Here is a 19,189-nt window from a genome sequence, read left to right on the forward strand (position 1 = left end):
CATGTGCTTTGACTTGTATGCTCTGAATGTTGGGTCATGAGACCCATGTTTGTAATATCTCGCTCCTCGAAGCTTAATGAATAAATACTTGAGTCGTAGAGTTATGTTGTGATGCCATGTTGTATTTACACATATCGAGCATATTGTGTGTATGATTGAAATGCTTGGTATGTGTGAGATCCGACAACCTAGTTGTTTATCCTTGGTAGCCTCTCTTACGGGGAAATGTAGTCTTGTGCTTCCATGAGCCATAGTAGTCCGCTACAGCCTGATTCATCGGAGTCCTGCTAGCCCAGCACTACTGCTCCGGAACACTTGGTTGGCCGGCATGTGATCCACTTTGTTCCTGTGTGTGTCCCTTCGGGGAAATGTCACGCGGCGACATCCGGAGTCCTGCCTAGCCTGCTACAGCCCGGGTTCCCGGAGTCCTGTTAGCCTAGTGCTACAGCCCGGATTTGCACGCTGCTAACCGACATGCTTGATGTTGATTCATGTATGCTTGTCTCCGTAAGTTAGTGCCACTTTGGTTTCACGACTAGTCATGTCGGCCCAGGTTCTTTGTCATATGAATTCTAGCGACACTATCATATACGTGTGCCAAAAGGCGCAAACGGTCCCGGGCCATGGTAAGGCGACACCCGTGGGAATACCGTGCGTGAGGCCGCAAAGTGATATGAGGTGTTACAGGCTAGATCGGTGTGACCTAGAATCTAGTTAAGTTAATTAATCCTATTTAATTAATCTAATTAACCTGTTAGTTTAATTAAACAGTAATTAATTAGCTAAACCCTAATTAAACTAAACAGTGTATGACATGCGGGACCCACACGTAGTTGACCCAGTCAACTGCACAGTTGACTGCTGACATTAGCATGATGTCATGCTGACATCATCATTTACTATTCTGGATAATGTTGAAATAAATAATTAAATTCCATCAGTTAATAAAAACTTTAGAATATCATATTAAATAAACCGTAGCTCGGATCGAAAAACTTTATACATGAAGGTTGCTCAGAACGACAAAATGAACCCGAATAAGCAACCCACATACATTTCAGATGCCTCTAACTATTTGAACATGGAACATTCCCCCTCCGGTCATCTGTCTGACACAGGTCCAAAACCGGGAAAACATTCCCGGTTGAATTCCCCCTTCACCTATATCGTGTAGCCATATGTTAGGTCACAACCGACACATCTTATTGCCATGTTATGCTTTGTGGTGCTATGTTTGCTCTGTATTTACTGTTTCTTCCCCCTCTTCTCTCCGGTAGACCCCGAGACCGCTGTTGATGCCCCTGTGATCGGCTGCGTCAACGACGACACTTCTTCCTTTTCAGCAGAGCTTCCAGGCAAGCAAACCCTCCTTGATCATTCCGATATCGCCCATTACTTTCCCTCTCATGCTTGCATTAGAACAGCTACTACTTTCTGTATGATCCTAATCTGATGCATAGCCTGTTTTTTGTTACCTGCTTTCATACCTTACCTGCTTATCCTAAATTGCTTAGTATAGGTTGCTTAGAGATCCATCAGTGACCCCCACCATGTCCCAGTTGCCTCGCTTGACTCGATCAACGTGATCGACATCCAAGCCCCGACACCGCACATCACCCCCCTAGTTGTATGATTCTGCAGAGTTACCATCGAGTGTTGAGGGTGGAACCTCTTACATCACTCCTGATGAGATCTCTATAGTGTAGCTATACAGTCGAGGTCATCGAGGGTGATTTCCTCCTTAACCACTTCCATTACGGCTCCGTCGTGCAACCCCTCAAGTGTGAACCTCGAGGGTGGATCCTCTTACATTCACCTTGATGATAACATCGAGTGGAATTCACCGGGGGTGATTCCTCGGGTTTTCCCCTTGGTGTTAGACACATAGTTACTATGGTTACTATGACTCTATACTAAACCATGTTACTAAAGACGGGCGGCCCTGAGGGGTACCCGCGCGAGCTTGATAGCGAGTGATGTGGAGTTGGGTTGGCCTGGAAGGTGCCCGCGAGATACTTACGAGGTGTGGCCGGGCATTCTTAGCCCTTGTTGCAAGTACTCTAGACGGGGCAACAGGGTCACATCTTTCGTGAGTCTCTACTTGTTACCGCACGTTACTAATCCACTACGATTTGGATATTTGATTCGAGGGGCCTCTGGCCTAATAGCACTAAGCATCATGTGGGCATAGTATGGGCGTTCTACGTCGTATACATCAGCCGAAGCTTAATAGACGCCAGCGACGGAGCGGCGCGCGCCGGGTTGGACTACGTAAGCTCCTGCCTTGTTGAAGGAGGTAGCTAGGTCTGCTCACCGGCCGCCCACGCAACATGCAGGAGTTCCCGGGGCGATGGCCCATGACCCCTGGGGGCATAGGTTTAGTCCGACGTGCTGGCCTCTCTATTAAGCCTAGGTCAGGTTGCGGCGTATTGTTTGGCCAAGGCCGGGCATGACCTAGGAAAGTGTGTTCGGACGGAGTTAATCGAGCGTGGTGGGTAAGTTGGTGCACCCCTGCAGGGAAGAAAACATCTATCGATAGCTTGTCCTATGGTAACGGACACTTGGAGTTGCATCCCGATCGATACAACTTGAACTGGATACTTGTGATGAGAAATGGATAGTATGGCTCTGGTATTGCTTTCTCGCAGGGAGTCGAGAAAGGATCTCTGGCCGAGGTTGATAACACTACTACTACTTTACATTATGTTGATCTGTACTCTTCTAAATGCTGCAAGATGCTTGAAGGTACTTGAAGATGCTAGTCTTCGATAGGCTAGGCTTTCCCCTTGTTTCTGGCATTCTGCAGTTTAGTCCACAGATACAACCCATTTCCTTTGATACAAATGCATACTTAGATTAGATCTGATGTAAGTCTTGCGAGAACTTTCGATGAGTACTCACGGCTGCTTTGTTACCTCTTTTCACCCATACCCAATTGTTGCGACCAGATGACGGATCCCAGGAGCCAGACGACACCACTGATGACTACTGCTACCCCGAGGGTGCCTACTACTATGTGACGGCCGCTGACGACTTGGAGTAGTTAGGAGGCTCCCAGGCAGGAGGCCTTGCCTTTTCGATCGTTGTTGTTTTTGTGCTAGCCTTCTTAAGGCAAACTTGTTTAACTCATGTCTGTATTCAGATATTGTTGCTTCCGCCGACTCTTGTGTTTTCGAGCTTATGTATTCGAGCCCTTGAGGTCCTTGGCTTGTAATATAAAGCTTGTATTATTTTAATTTGTGTCTAGAGTTGTGTTGTGATATCTTCCCGTGAGTCCTTGACCTTGATCGTACACATTTGCGTGTATGATTAGTGTACGGTCAAATCGGGGGCGTCACAATATTGCCATGTAACTTACCACCGTTCCGATTATTATGACACGCTCCATCATTATCATATTGCTTTGCATGATCATGTAGTTGACATCGTATTTGTGGCAAAGCCACCGTTCATAATTCTTTCATACATGTCACTCTTGATTCATTGCATATCCCGGTACACCGCCAGAAGCATTCACATAGAGTCATATTTTGTTCTAAGTATTGAGTTGTAATTGTTGAGTTGCAAGTAAAAAAAAGTGTGATGATCATCATTATTAGAGCATTGTCCCAAGTGAGGAAAGGATGATGGAGACTATGATTCCCCCACAAGTCGGGATGAGACTCCGGACTAGAAAAAAAGAGGCCATAAAAAGGGAGAAAAGGCCCAAATAAAATAATAATAATAAATAATAGTAAAAAATGAGGGAAAAAGAGAGAAGAGACAATGCTACTATCCTTTTACCACACTTGTGCTTCAAAGTAGCACCATGATCTTCATGATAGAGAGTCTCCTATGTTGTCACTTTCATATACTAGTGGGAATTTTACATTAGAGAACTTGGCTTGTATATTCCAATGATGGGATTCCTCAAAATGCCCTTGGTCTTCGTGAGCAAGCAAGTTGGATGCACACCCACTAGTTTCTTTTGTTTAGCTTTCATACACTTATAGCTCTAGTGCATCCGTTGCATGGCAATCCCTACTCACTCACATTGATATCTATTGATGGGCATCTCCATAGCCCGTTGATACGCCTAGTTGATGTGAGACTATCTTCTCCGTTTTTGTTACCTCCACAACCACCTTTCTATTCCACATATAGTGCTATGTCCATGGCTCACGCTCATGTATTGCGTGAAGATTGAAAAAGTTTGAGAATGTCAAAAGTATGAAACAATTGCTTGGCTTGTCATCGGGGTTGTGCATGATTTAAATACTTTGTGTGGTGAATATAGAGCATAGCCAGACTATATGATTTTGTAGGGATAACTTTCTTTGGCCATGTTATTTTGAGAAGACATAATTGCTTAGTTAGTATGTTTGAAGTATTATTATTTTTGATGTCAATATTAAACTTTTGCCTTGAATCTTTCGGATCTGAATATTCATACCACAATTAAGAAGAATTACATTGAAATTATGCCTAGTAGCATTCCACATCAAAAATTCTGTTTTTTATCATTTACCTACTCGAGGACAAGCAGGAATTAAGCTTGGGGTTGCTTGATACGTCTCCAACGTATCTATAATTTTTGATTGCTCCATGCTATATTATCTTCTGTTTTGGACATTATTGGGCTTTATTATTCACTTTTATATTATTTTTGGGACTAACCTATTAACCGGAGGCCCAACCCAGAATTGCTATTTTTGCCTATTTCAGAGTTTCGCAGAAAAAGAATATCAAACGGAGTCCAAACGGAATGAAACCTTCGGGAACGTGATTTTTGGAACGAACAAGATCCAGGAGACTTGGACCCTATGTCAAGCAACCAATAGGGAAGCCACGAGGTAGGGGGCGCCTACCCCCCAGGCGCGCCCTCCACCCTCGTGGGCCCCCTGTTGCTCCACCGACATACTCGTTCCTCCTATATATACCTACGTACCCCCAAACAATCAGATACGGAGCTAAAACCCTAATTCCACCGCCGTAACTTTTTGTATCCACGAGATCCCATCTTGGGGCCTGTTCCAGAGCTCCGCCGGAGGGGGCATCGATCATGGAGGGCTTCTACATCAACACCATAGCCTCTTCGATGAAGTGTGAGTAGTTTACCTCAGACCTACGGGTCCATAGTTATTAGCTAGATGGCTTATTCTCTCTTTTTGGATCTCAATACAAAGTTCGCCCCCTCTCTTGTGGAGATCTATTTGATGTAGTCTTCTTTTGCTATGTGTTTGTTGAGACCGATGAATTGTGGGTTTATGATCAAGTTTATGTATGAACAATATTTGAATCTTCTCTAAATTCTTTTATGTATGATTGGTTATCTTTGCAAGTCTCTTCGAATTATCAGTTTGGCTTGGCCTACTAGATTGATCTTTCTTGCAATGGGAGAAGTGCTTAGCTTTGGGTTCAATCTTGCGGTGTCCTTTCCCAGTGACAGTAGGGGCAGCAAGGCATGTATTTTATTGTTGCCATCGAGGATAACAAGATGTTTTTTTATCATATTGCATGAATTTATCCCTCTACATCATGTCATCTTGCTTAAGGAGTTACTCTATTCTTATGAACTTAATACTCTAGATGCATGCTGGATAGCAGTCGATGTGTGGAGTAATAGTAGTAGATGCAAGCAGGAGTCGGTCTACTTGTCTTGGACGTGATGCCTATATACATGATCATACCTAGATATTCTCATAACTATGCTCAATTCTGTCAATTTCTCAACAGTAGTTTGTTCACCCATCGTAAAATACTTATGCTCTTGAGAGAAGCCACTAGTGAAAAATATGGCCCCCGGGTCTATCTTCCATCATATTAATCTTCCAACACTTAGTTATTTTCATTGCCTTTTATTTTACTTTGCATCTTTATCATAAAAATACCAAAAATATTATCTTATCATATCTATCAGATCTCACTCTCGTAAGTGACCGTGTAGGGATTGACAACCCCTTATCGCGTTGGTTGCGAGGATTTATTTGTTTTGTGTAGTTGCGAGGGTCTCGCGCGTAGCCTCCTACTGGATTGATACCTTGGTTCTCAAAAACTGAGGGAAATACTTACGCTACTTTGCTGGACCACCCTTTCCTCTTCAAGGGAAAACCAACGCAAGTGCTCAAGAGGTAGCACCCTGCTGCGTGTGGGTGTAGTTTTTGGAGTAGGTGGGATCCGAGTCTTCCACTTGCCCATCCTCATAGCCTCCTCCTCTTCTTCTCCCTCCTCGTGGATCATGTCGAACATCTCCATGTCCACATTGTTGTACGCCGGCTCCCCCGCTTTAGGCACAGTAGTATATAGTGTGCGGGCACCCATCTCCTCCGTGCTTGCCGTCTGTTCCCGAACAAATGATACATCTCCAACGTATCTATATTTTTTTAATGTTCCATGCTATTATTTTTTTGAAGAAAAGACAGTGGGAGAGGCTCCTACTGTTTTGTATATATTTCTCCCTTTTGTAAACATTACATGTGAATTATAGAAGTGTTACATGAATGTTCTACCATACTCCCACCCCTGGGGGGGGGGTTGTGGAGGAACACTAAGTGGTTACTTTTACAAAGTTCAAGGAGGGGAGTTAGGCTAGTGAGTTACAAAAAGTAGTTACAAAAGACCTTTGCGCCTCCTTCACCCTGTATTGGAGGAGGCCAAAATCTCCCTTGAAACATGTCAACCAGGACTCAGTACTAGGGTTGACCCCTCTGAAGTGTTTGTTATTGCGTTCTTTCCACAAACTCCACGCTGCCGTGAGAAAAATATCCATGAAGAGAGGTCTATGCTCAGACTCATTGGTTTGAGCGATCAGATCAAGTCTGGAGTCAAACTCCGGCCAGGCAATGTCAATCTTCTCCCAACAAGCGAAGATCATGTGGTCCATGGTTTCTTCAATATGTTGTCCATGCTATTATATTATCTGTTTAGGATGTTTTATATGCATTAGTATGCTATTTTATATGATTTTTGGGACCAACCTATTAACCTAGAGCCTAGTGACAGTTTCTGTTTTTTCCTTGTTTTAGAGTTTTGTAGAAAAGGGAATACCAAACGGAGTCCAAACGGAATGAAACTTTTGCGATGATTTTTCTTGGACCAGAAGACATCCAGAGGACTTGGAGTGCAAGTCGGAGAAGCCACAAGGTTGGAGGGCGTGCCCCCACCCTTGTGGGCCCCTCGTGACTCCACCGACCTATTTCTTCCGCCTATATATTCTCAAATACCCCAAAACCTTCTAGGGGAGCCACAAAACCACTTTTCGACCACCGCAACCTTCTATACCCGTGAGATCCCATCTATGGGCCTTTTCCGGCATCCTGTCGGAGGGGGATTCGATCACGGATGGCTTCTACATCAACACCATTGCCTCTCTGATGAAGCGTGCGTTGTTTACCACAGACCTACGGGTGCATAGCTAGTAGCTAGATGGATTCTTCTCTCTCTTTGATTCTCAATACAAAGTTCTCCTCGATGTTCTTGGAGATCTATTGGATGTAATACTTTTTTGCGGTGTGTTTGCCGAGATCTGATGAATTGTGGATTTGTGATCAGCTTATCTATGAATATTATTTGAATCTCCTCTGAATTCTTATATGCATGATTTGATATCTTTGCAAGTCTCTTTGAACTATCGGTTTGGTTTGGCCAACTAGATTGGTTTTTCTTGCAATGGGAGAAGTGATTAGCTTTGGGTTCAATCTTGCGGTGCCCTTTCCCAGTGATAGTAGGGGCAACATGGCACGTATTGTATTGTTGCCATCGATGATAACAATAAGGGGTTTTCATCATATTGCTTGAGTTAATCCCGCTACATCATGTCATCTTACTTAATGTGTTACTCTGTTCTTATGAACTTAATACTCTAGATGCAAGCAGGAGTCGGTCGATGCGTGGAGTAATAGTAGTAGATGCAGAATCGTTTTGGTCTACTTGACACGGAAGTGATGCCTATATTCATGATCATTGCCTTAGATATCAACATAACTTTGCACTTTTCTATCAATTGCTTGGCAGTAATTTGTTCACCCATCGTAATATTTTCTATCTTGAGAGAAGCCTCTAGTGAAACCTATAGCCCCCGGGTCTATTTTCCATCATATAATCTTCTATTTTCCATCAAATAAGTTTCCAATCTACAATTTTAGTTTCCTATTTACTTTCTTTGCAATCTTTTACTTTCTAATCTATAAACCGAAAAGCCAAAAAAATTACTTTACCGTTTATCCATCTATATTAGATCTCACTTTGCAAATAACCATGACGGGATTGACAACCCCTTTGTCGCATTGGGTGCAAGTTGGTGTTTGTTTGTGCAGGTATTCGCTGGCTTGTTGCGTTGTCTCCTACTGGATTGATACCTTGGTTCTCAAAAGCTGAGGGAAATACTTGCTCTACTTTGCTGCATGACCCGTTCCTCTTCAAGGGAAAAACCAACGCAAGCTCAAGAGGTAGCAGGGAGGATTTCTGGTGCTGTTGCCAGGGAGATTTACGCCAAGTCAAGTCAAGATTTGATCTCCCGTCAACTTGCTGATTTCTGGCGCCGTTGCCGGGGAGATCTACGTCAAGTCGAGACATACCAAGTACACATCATAAACTCTCATCCCTCGCATTAGATTATTCGCCATTCGCCTCTCGTTTTCCTCTCCCCCACTTCTAAAATGATTTTCGAAAAGATTCGCCTTTTCTTCGCCCCTCTTCCCTTCGTCTTCTTCGCTTGCTTTTTGTGTGCTCGTGTGTTGGATTGCTTGATTTGTCGCAATGACGCCTCCTAAGAACGTTGACCCTCACCTTAGGACGTTAGACGAAATTGAGAATAATGTTAGAAGATTCATGTCTTTGCAATTTGAGCATAACAATTTCTTTAGAAATGAGCTCAAGGAGCAGAAAAGCTTTATGGCATACATGAATAAAGAGCTTGATGATATGTCTAAAGAATTTTTTGGTTTGAGATCACAGTTTGCGCATCTTGAAAATTTAGTAGGTCAAATTTATGATAAACAAGCTACTTTAGTAAACAATATGGCTGCGAAACCAGAGGCTTTAAATAATGATGAAGATCTTAAAGTGATTGATGCGACTCTTATTGAATCTTTGTTTTCCAATGTAAATCTTGATAAAGATGGGACTGGAGATGGGTCAACTTTAGTTAAAAGGCATCCCAATGATTCAGAGTTTTATCTTAATGCAAAAATTGATAAAAGTGGGATTGGACAGGTCAAAACTTTAGGTAGCAATGAACCCACTCTTTTGGATTTCAAGGACTTTAATTATGATAACTGTTCTTTTGTAGATTGTATTTCCTTGTTGCAATCCATGTTGAATTCTCCTCATGCTTATAATCAAAACAAAGCTTTTACTAAACATAACTTTGATGCGATGATGCAATCTTTTGAAGAAAAGCTTGAATTGGAAGTTTCTATCCCTAGAAAACTTTATGATGAGTGGGAACCTACTATTAAGATTAAGATTAAATATTATGAATTCTATGCTTTGTGTGATTTGGGTGCTAGTGTTTCCACGATTCCAAAAACTTTATGTGATGTGTTAGGTTTCCGTGAATTTGATGATTGTTCCTTAAATTTGCATCTTGCGGATTCCACTATTAAGAAACCTATGGGATGGATTAATGATGTTCTTATTGTTGCAAATATGAATTATGCGTCCATAGATTTCATTGTTCTTGATATAGATTGCAATCCTACATGTCCTATTATTTTTGGTAGACCTTTCCTTAGAACGATTGGTGCAATTATTGATACGAAAGAAGGAAAATTAGATTTCAATTCCCCTTAAGGAAAGGCATGGAGCACTTCCCTAGAAACAAAATTAAATTGCCTTATGAATCTATTATGAGAGCCACTTATGGATTGCATGCCAAAGATGATAATACTAGATCTATTCGTGTTTTATGCCTAGCTAAGGGCATTAAACAATAGCGCTTGTTGGGAGGCAACCCAACTTTATTTTGTTCTTACTTTTTAGGTCCTATTTTGCATTAAATAATTCATCTATCACCTGGCTAGATGTGGTTTTATATTTTAACTAGTGTTTGTGCCAAGTAAGACATTTGGGATAGCTTACAGCGATAGTTTATTTGATCCTGCTAAAAAACATAAGCTTTTGCGCCCACGAGATTAGTTCTCAATTTTAACAGAAGTGCGATAAAATACTGATTCTTTTTGTAGAGGATTGATAAACAAATTTCGTAGGACTTATGCCCAAGGAACCCCAAGGTAATATTCAAGGATGCCAAAGAGCCTAAGCTTGGGGATTGTTGGAAATATGCCCTAGAGGCAATAATAAATTGGTTATTATTATATTTCCTTGTTCATGATAATTGTTTATTATCCATGCTAGAATTGTATTGATAGGAAACTCAGATACATGTGTGGATACATAGACAACACCATGTCCCTAGTAAGCCTCTGGTTGACTAGCTTGTTGATCAATAGATGGTTATGGTTTCCTGACCATGGACATTGGATGTCGTTGATAACGGGATCACATCATTAGGAGAATGATGTGATGGACAAGACCCAATCCTAAGCCTAGCACAAGATCATGTAGTTCATATGCTAAAGCTTTTCTAATGTCAAATATCATTTCCTTAGACCATGAGATTGTGCAACTCCCGGATACCGTAGGAGTGCTTTGGGTGTGCCAAATGTCACAACGTAACTGGGTGGCTATAAAGGTACACTACAGGTATCTCCGAAAGTGTCTGTTGGGTTGGCACGAATCGAGACTGGGATTTGTCACTCCGTGTAAACGGAGAGGTATCTCTGGGCCCACTCGGTAAGACATCATCATAATGTGCACAATGTGATCAAGGAGTTGATCACGGGATGATGTGTTACGGAATGAGTAAAGAGACTTGCCAGTAACGAGATTGAACAAGGTATCGGGATACCGACGATCGAATCTCGGGCAAGTATCGTACTGCTAGACAAAGGGAATTGTATATGGGATTGATTAAGTCCTTGACATCGTGGTTCATCCGATGAGATCATCGTGGAGCATGTGGGAGCCAACATGGGTATCCAGATCCCGCTGTTGGTTATTGACCGGAGAGTTGTCTCGGACATGTCTGCATGAATTCCGAACCCGTAGGGTCTACACACTTAAGGTTTGATGACGCTAGGGTTATAGGGAAAGTATGTACGCGGTTACCGAATGTTGTTCGGAGTCCCGGATGAGATCCCGGACGTCACGAGGAGTTCCGGAATGGTCCGGAGGTAAAGATTGATATATACGAAGTATGGTTTTAGCCACCGGAAGTGTTTCGGGCATCACCGGTAGTGTACCGGGACCACCGGAGGGGTCCGGGGGTCCACCAGGTGGGGCCACCAGCCCCAGAGGCCTACATGGGCCAATAGTGGGAAGGGACCAGCCCCTAGGTGGGCTGGGGCGCCTCCCACCAAGGCCCAAGGCGCCTCCAAGAGGGGAAGGGAGTAAACCCTAGGCTCAGATGGGCCTAAGGCCCACCTAGTGGTGCGCCCCCCTCTCTTCCCCCTTGGCCGCCCCCTAGATGGGATCTAGGGCTGGCCGCCACCCCTAGGGAGGGAACCCTAGGTGGGGGCGCAGCCCCTCCCCTCCCCCTATATATACTTGAGGTTTGGGGCTGCCCAACACATGTGATTTGCTCTCCCTGTTGGTGCAGCCCTACCCCTCTCCCTCCTCGTCTCTCGTAGTGCTTGGCGAAGCCCTGCTGGAGTCCCGCGCTCCTCCACCACCACCACACCGTCGTGCTGCTGCTGGATGGAGTCTTCCCAACCTCTCCTTCTCCCCTTGCTGGATCAAGTCATAGGAGACGTCACCGGGCTGTACGTGTGTTAAACACGGAGGTGCCGTCCGTTGGGCACTAGGATCATCGGTGATTTGGATCACGACGAGTACGACTCCATCAACCCGTTCACTTGAACGCTTCCGCTTAGAGATCTACAAGCGTATGTAGATGCACTCTCCTTCCCCTCGTTGCTAGATTACTCCATAGATTGATCTTGGTGATGCGTAGAAAATTTTGAATTTCTGCTACGTTCCCCAACAGGGATGCCCCGGGAAGGCATCCCCTCTTTCGTCTTCGTCTATCAGTAACTTTACTTGGCACTATATTTTTATTCACCACATGATATGTGTTTTGCTTGGAGCGTCTTGTATGATTTGAGTCTTTGCTTTTTAGTTTTCCATAATCATCCTTGCTGTACACACCTTTTGGGAGAGACACGCATGAATCATGATTTATTAGAATACTCTATGTGCTTCACTTATATCTTTTTAGAGAGCACGGCGGTAGTTTTATTTTATATAAATTGTAGAACTCTCATGCTTCACTTATATTATTTTGAGATTCTTGAAAAACAGCGTCGTAATTTGGTTTGGCTATAAAATTAGTCCTAATATGATAGGCATCAAAGAGGGATATAATAAAAACTTTCATATAAAGTGCAATGAATATTATGATAAGTTTGATTCCTTATGATTGTTTTGAGATATGAAGATGGTGATATTAAAGTCGTGCTAGTAAGTAGTTGTGAATTTGAGAAATACTTGTGTTATGGTCTGTGAGTCCCGTAGCATGCATGTATGGTGAATTGTTATGTAATGAAGTTGGAGCATGAGATATTTTTTATTGTCTTCCTTATGAGTGGCGGTCGGGGACGAGTGATGGTATTTTCCTACCAATCTATCCCCGTAGGAGCATGCGCGTAGTACTTTGTTTCGATGACTCATAGATTTTCGCAATAAGTATGTGAGTTCTTTATGACTAATGTTGAGTCCATGGATTATACACACTCTCACCTTTCTGCAATTGCTTGCCTCTCTAGTACCGCGCAACTTTCTCCGGTACCATAAACCCACCATATACTTCCTCGAAACAACCACCATACCTACCTATTATGGCATTTCCATAGCCATTCTGAGATATATTGCCATGAAACTTTCCACCGTTCCATTTATTATGACATGCTCCATCATTGTCATAGTGCTATGCATGATCATGTAGTTGACATCGTATTTGTGGAAAAGCCACCTTTCATCATTTTTTATACATGTCGCTCTTGATTCATTGCACATTGTAGTACACCACTAGAGGCATTCACATAGAGTCATATTTTGTTTTAGTATCAAGTTTTAATTTCCGAGTTGTAAGTAAATAAAAGTGTGAGGATCTTCATTATTACAACATTGTCCCATGTGAGGAAAAAAAGAAAAAGAAAGGTCAAATATAAAAAAGGCCCCAAAAATGAGGAAAAAGAGAGAAGGGACAATGTTACTATCCTTTTGCCACACTTGTGCTCCAAAGTAGCACCATGATCTTCATGATAAAGAGTCTCCTATGTTGTCATTTCATATACTAGTGGGAATTTTTCATTATAAGAACTTGGCTTGCATATTCCAACGACGTGCTTCCTCAAAATGCCCTATGTCTTCATGAGCAAGCAAATTGGATTCACACCCTCTTAGTTTTTTTGAGCTTTCATAAACTTATAGCTCTTGTGCATCCGTTGCATGGCAATCCCTACTCACTCACATTGATATCTATTGATGGGCATCTCCATAGCCCGTTAATACACCTAGTTGATGTGAGACTATCTCCTTCTTTTTGTATTCTCCACAACCACCTTCTATTCCACCTATAGTGCTATGTGTCGTGGTTCTAAGTCTGACAGTAGAATGGGGGGTAGGAATGTAGAGGCAAGATCCTAGCTATGGAGGAGTTGTACACGCAAGTTTTACGAGTTCAGGCCCTTCTTAGAGGAAGTAATAGCCCTACGTCTAGGAGCCCGGAGGCGGTCGACTGGATTATGAGCGTGTGAGTTATTGGGGGTGCAAACCCTTGTCCCAGAGGAGGGGGTGGCTTATATAGAGTGCGCGAGGACCCCAGCTCCCCTCCGTTACATAGGATTCAATGTACATAAAGAGGTGGCGTTACAGGTAACGACTGTATTGAAGTGCTACAAATGATCATTAAATATATGAGTAAATACCCGACCATTGCTGCGTAAAGCGGCTTTAGGTCTTCTTATATGTCGAGTGGCTTCATGGTCGAGTGACCTGGATAAAGAGAGGTCTCCGAGTGAATGGTAGGTCAAGTGGGCTTCACTCGACACCTTTGCTGGATCCCTTCTTCTGATTCTTGAACTTCTTTGTTCTTAGGACAAGGACCTTAGGTAGGACGTATAGGTCAGGCCTATTACCCTACCCCAGGTTCGTGTCCTCATCGTTAGCCCCCAAAAGGATCGAGGTTTGAGTGAAAAAGAAGGATGGAGTTGACCTTGCTTCTGCTCTGGCTTTGCCTTGTCTTCATCTCCCGATGGAGGCCAGTTGTTAGAACTTCAGCTTCGTTTCAGCGGCCTTGATCGATTCAAGAATTGCCGACTGGCTTATACAATGACATCCGTCGAGTGACATCTTTGGCATGAAATCTTTGGCGTGATCTGTTGTAGAGGATCCCGGATTTCACAGGATTCAAAATTTTGGTGGAAGCGCGCCAGGCTGAGCGCTCCGTGGTAAGTGGAGTAGATAAATAGGACGTTTCGATTTCTGCGCCACCTTTTTGGCCACGTATCTCGTGTGCGACTATTGGGGGGATTTGACACGATCGCTCGGGCCCACGCGTCAGCCACTCGAAACTAGGCCTTTAAAAGCGGCGAGGCCGAGGCATTTGCACTATGCGCATCCATTTCCCTTCTTCTTCCCCTCGCATCTCCACTCCGTCCAGCCCAACCACTCTCGACGCCGCTGCTCTGCCGCTATGGGGAAGGATAAAACGGCGGCGCTAGAGTGTGCGAAGAAGGCGACGGGGGCGGTGAAGAACAAGAAGATGAATGGGGGGTCTTCATCGCGCTCGGGGCTCCCGTCGGGTTGGATCCAAGGAGACTGGATCCGATCTTCGCTTCAGCAGGAGGACTTGGATGATATGGCCGAGTTAGGGCTGATCGTCCATAAGTCTACGCGTCTGCCGAGGGGGGAAACGGAGCCGCAGCCGCGGCCGGGTGAGTGTGTTCTCCTCGCGACTCATGTCGGCCGCGGCTTCTCGCTTCCACCACACCCCTTCTTTCGAGGTTTCCTGAATTTCTTTGGTGCCCAACTCCACCATTTTACTCCCAATACCATCACATATCTTGCTGCATTCGTCTCCATTTGTGAGAATTTCCTGGGGTGCCGACCGCACTGGGGTCTTTTCAAGCACATTTTTACCATTCGATCCCAAACTGTGAAGAAAGCGAACTCGAACGATGAGAAGACCCACGTTATCCAGATGTGTGGGGGTCTGGGCATTCAGAAGAGGAAGAGGAGTTCTTTTCCCCCGATGACTCTTCCGGAGTCGGTCAGGCGCTGGCAGTCGACCTGGTTCTACTGCCAGGATATCGCGACCCTAGGCCAGTCGACTGGGCTCCCCCCCTTTCTCTTTTGACCGTGTTCAAACTCCATCTTCATTGAAAGTGGCCGCTGCGGAGAAGGCGGAGACAGGCATGCTAGTCGAGAAAGTAGTCCAACTGATCAACCAAGGTGTCACCGGTATGGACCTGCTCAAGGTGTTCCTCAGTCGGCGGATCCAACCTCTCCAAGCTCGTGACCACTCCATGTGGATGTACTCCGGGGCTGGCGACACTGCTCGGGTTCATCCGGAGGAGGTGGAGGCCAAAACAGTGGCCGAGTGGTTGATGGGTATCACCGGAAACAAGGACAACCCAGGGGTGCTAGGAGAGTCGACCCTTTCAGCAACAACAACCTGCCAGACAAGGTCTGGTCATCATAACTGAGTTTTTGAACGCATTTTCCGACTGACTGTTGATCTGACTGACTTATGATCGGTCCCTTATTTTGCAGATCTACACGGAGATGTATTCAATGCCCAATGGTAAACAAGCTCTGGAGCAAGACCAAGAGGGCGAGGACAGTGCCGAGGAGAGCGGCGAGTGGGAGTTCCCTGCTGACGATGGTGAAGACAAGAGCGATGAGTCGGACGATGAGGAAGTGGCCGACTCACCGCCTTGTTCTGAACGTCGATCGAAGCTGCGCCATGATCCTGCAAGCAAGCGCGGCAAAGTTGTGGTGTCGAATGATCCATCTCACAAGCGCGCCCGGTCCTCGACTCCAGAATTGACTGAGAAGGCTCGAAAGACCTTGCCTAGAATCAAGATGGACGTCCATGTTGCCTCTGGGTAAACATTCTTCTCGTATTTTCTTGTTCCGACCGATTTCCTGTTCCGACCGGCTTTCTTGTTTTGATCGAGTGGATGATGAACTTGTACAGCCCGACCTCTGCTGCGACTGATATGGATATTGACAAGACTCCAGCCGACAAGGAAGCCGACGACACCGTCACCTCCAAAGCCAGTAAGTCTGCCTGATTCGAATTCATTAGGTCGACTGGTGGATGATGAACCTGTATGGCTTTCTCTGTTTATTGCAGTTCCACGAGACATTGTTGTGCTCCCGGACGATGAAGAAGAAGTACCGCTGAGAGGGAGGAGGATGAAGGACAAGGAACTGGGCGGGAAGGCTCCTGAAGTCCAGGTTCTTCGGTCGACTGTGACGCCTGGGACGACGGTCAAGCGCTCGACAAATCCGGCTCGAACCAACGTCACCTTCACTGCTCCGCTGTCGACTGATTGCCCCTCAGGATCAGCTGCTCAGACTTCTGCTGCGATGATACAACTCTCTGCTCCAGATCCGGCGGCTGCTTCGATTGCTCTGCCTTCATCAAACTCCGGACGATCCACCGGCTGCTGCCAAGGAAGCTCTTCTTTAGTTGAATCTTGTGATGGGGCAAATGAAAGTGGTGCATGAGGCTAGTCAGGTAGCCTTCAACGTCGGAGCTGCTCTGCAAGCCAATGTCCAGGTTAGTTGATTTTCTGATCGACCGTATTTCTTGTCCGATCACCCACTGGGGTGTGACTGTTTTGAAATTGTATGTCTCTTTCTGTCGATTCAAGCTGAATCTTTGCACTAGTGGGGGCACGCTGAGTGCACCCACTGGGTGTAGTCCCCGAGACCATAGTTGACTGTGGGCAGTCGACTGTGGTCTGAGAATAGGAACTTTCTGGGCAGGCCACGCCGAGTGGAACCAAAACCAATGGGGGCACGCTGAGTGCACCCACTGGGTGTAGTCCCCGAGACCATAGTTGGCTGCGGGTAGTCGACTGTGGTATGAGAATCTGAACCTCTCTCTCTTCCTTTTTTTACAACATCAGTGGGGACACGCTAAGTGCACCCATTGGGTGTAGTCCCCGAGACTGCCATTGAATGTTTGATTTGGTGGTAGTCTTAGAGTAGCTATCGTTGTGATGTCTTTTTATCTCTGTCGACTGATATGGCTTTAACTGCAGAAATCTTGTGATCTTGGGGCTCAGCTTTCTGCAATGAACAAACAGCAAATCAGCCTCAACCTTGATCTGAAATTGGCCAAGAAGAATCTCAAGACCGCTCGTGATGAAGTAGCTGCCATGGGAGGTAACCAATCGCTAGCTGTATATCCCACTACTGGCACTTTTCCTTTCTATTTTTGAACTGAGTGACTCCACTCGAGCAGATGTATGTAGAGAAAACCGCCAACTCCAAGCCCGTCTGAAGAATATTATTTCTTTAGAGAAAATGAAGCAGGCTTTGGAGAAGAAGGATCTGGATCTTGCTGCAGCACAGAAGGAGGCGCGCGATAAAACAACACTTGCTGACAAGAAGCTTGCTTCAGTCGGCAAGTTAGAAGAAGAAAACTCCAAGCTGAAGACTACTGTTTTTGACGCCAATCGTCAGGTCGAGCAACTTAAGAAGGACAAGGAGAAACTGACCGACGAGCTTGGGAGTCTCAAGGCCAAGAATGGCAAGTTGGAGCCTTATCTGGGCCAGCTTGCTGCAAAGCTGGTTTGGAAACTTGAAGGTACTGATTAATCTGTCTTATTTCTGTCGACCCCCAAGTCTAATTATACCGTTGGCTCACCATTCACTCGACTGTGCAGAATTTTCCCAAGACTTTGAAGCAGAAACTGGGCGGGTTGAGACGGGTCTTGATCCCATAAACTGCCCAGTCAAGGATGATGTTGCGATGAACATGCTGCGGTTGGAATCTCGTATGGACAGCGCGGTTGCTTTTCTTGCGCGCCTGAAAGCTGCGATGACTCAGGTTGATGCCGAACTCTGGCCTCAGGCGAAACTGTCTCAAGATCTCGAGTCCCTGATGGCTCGACTGAATCAACTCCCTGAGCGAGTGCAAGAATGGAAGAAGTCATCCGCTCGCTGTGGTGCTGATGTCGCATTGTCTTTGGTCCGAGTGCACTGCAAGGACATCAAAGAAGACAAGCTGGCGGAACTCAAGGTTGCTAACATGAAGAGGCACACTTTCTAGTCTTTCATGGACACATTCCTTGATGCCTCCACTCACATTGCAGACAGCGTTGACCTTGACAGTTTCTGCGACCCAGCCAGTCCTTCTCCCGACGCGTGACCGAAAAAACATTATGCATCACCTTTATTTGCCTCGGAATGCCGAGTGATTGTGAAACCGTTAAACTTCTTCGGGCTTGATGCTCGAATACTTTTGATCTGTCGTCCGATACTTTAGGATTTATCCGAACTTGGTTTGTTTCCGAATATGCTTGCGTTTGCCTTCGAGTGGACTTTGTTCTTCACTCGGAATAATCTTTGTGCTTGAGATGCAGCTCCGAGGTAGTGACTCCAGTTGACCTGCACTTCATCGTCGTTGCGGATAGGGACGGAGCACGCATTGCAGTCGACCTGCACCCCGTCGTCCTTGCGGATAGGGATGGAGTGCATGTTGTATTTGTGGCGTAGTTTCGAAGGGAAAGGTTGCAGTCGACCTGCACCTCGTCGGCCTTGCGGATAGGGATGGAGCGCACATTGTACTTGTGGCGTAGCTCCGAAGGAGAAGGTTGCAGTCGACCTGCACCTCGTCGTCCTTGCGGATAGGGATGTGTTTCAAACTTAGGCGAGTACTGGACTGCAACTAAGCCTCCGAGTGGGAGGGTTGCTCAGGATTTTTCAAACTTAGGCGAGTACTAGACTGCAGCTAAGCCCCCGAGTGGGAGGGTTGCTCTCCACTCAGTAGGATTTTTCAAACTTAGGCGAGTACTGGACTGCAGCTAAGCCCCCGAGTGGGAGGGTTGCTCTCCACTCGGTAGGATTTTTCAAACTTAGGCATGTACTGGACTGCAGCTAAGCCCCCGAGTGGGAGGGTTGCTCTCCACTC

The sequence above is a fragment of the Triticum dicoccoides genome, chromosome 7A (assembly GCF_002162155.2).
Source record: "Triticum dicoccoides isolate Atlit2015 ecotype Zavitan chromosome 7A, WEW_v2.0, whole genome shotgun sequence".
NCBI lineage: Eukaryota > Viridiplantae > Streptophyta > Magnoliopsida > Poales > Poaceae > Triticum > Triticum dicoccoides.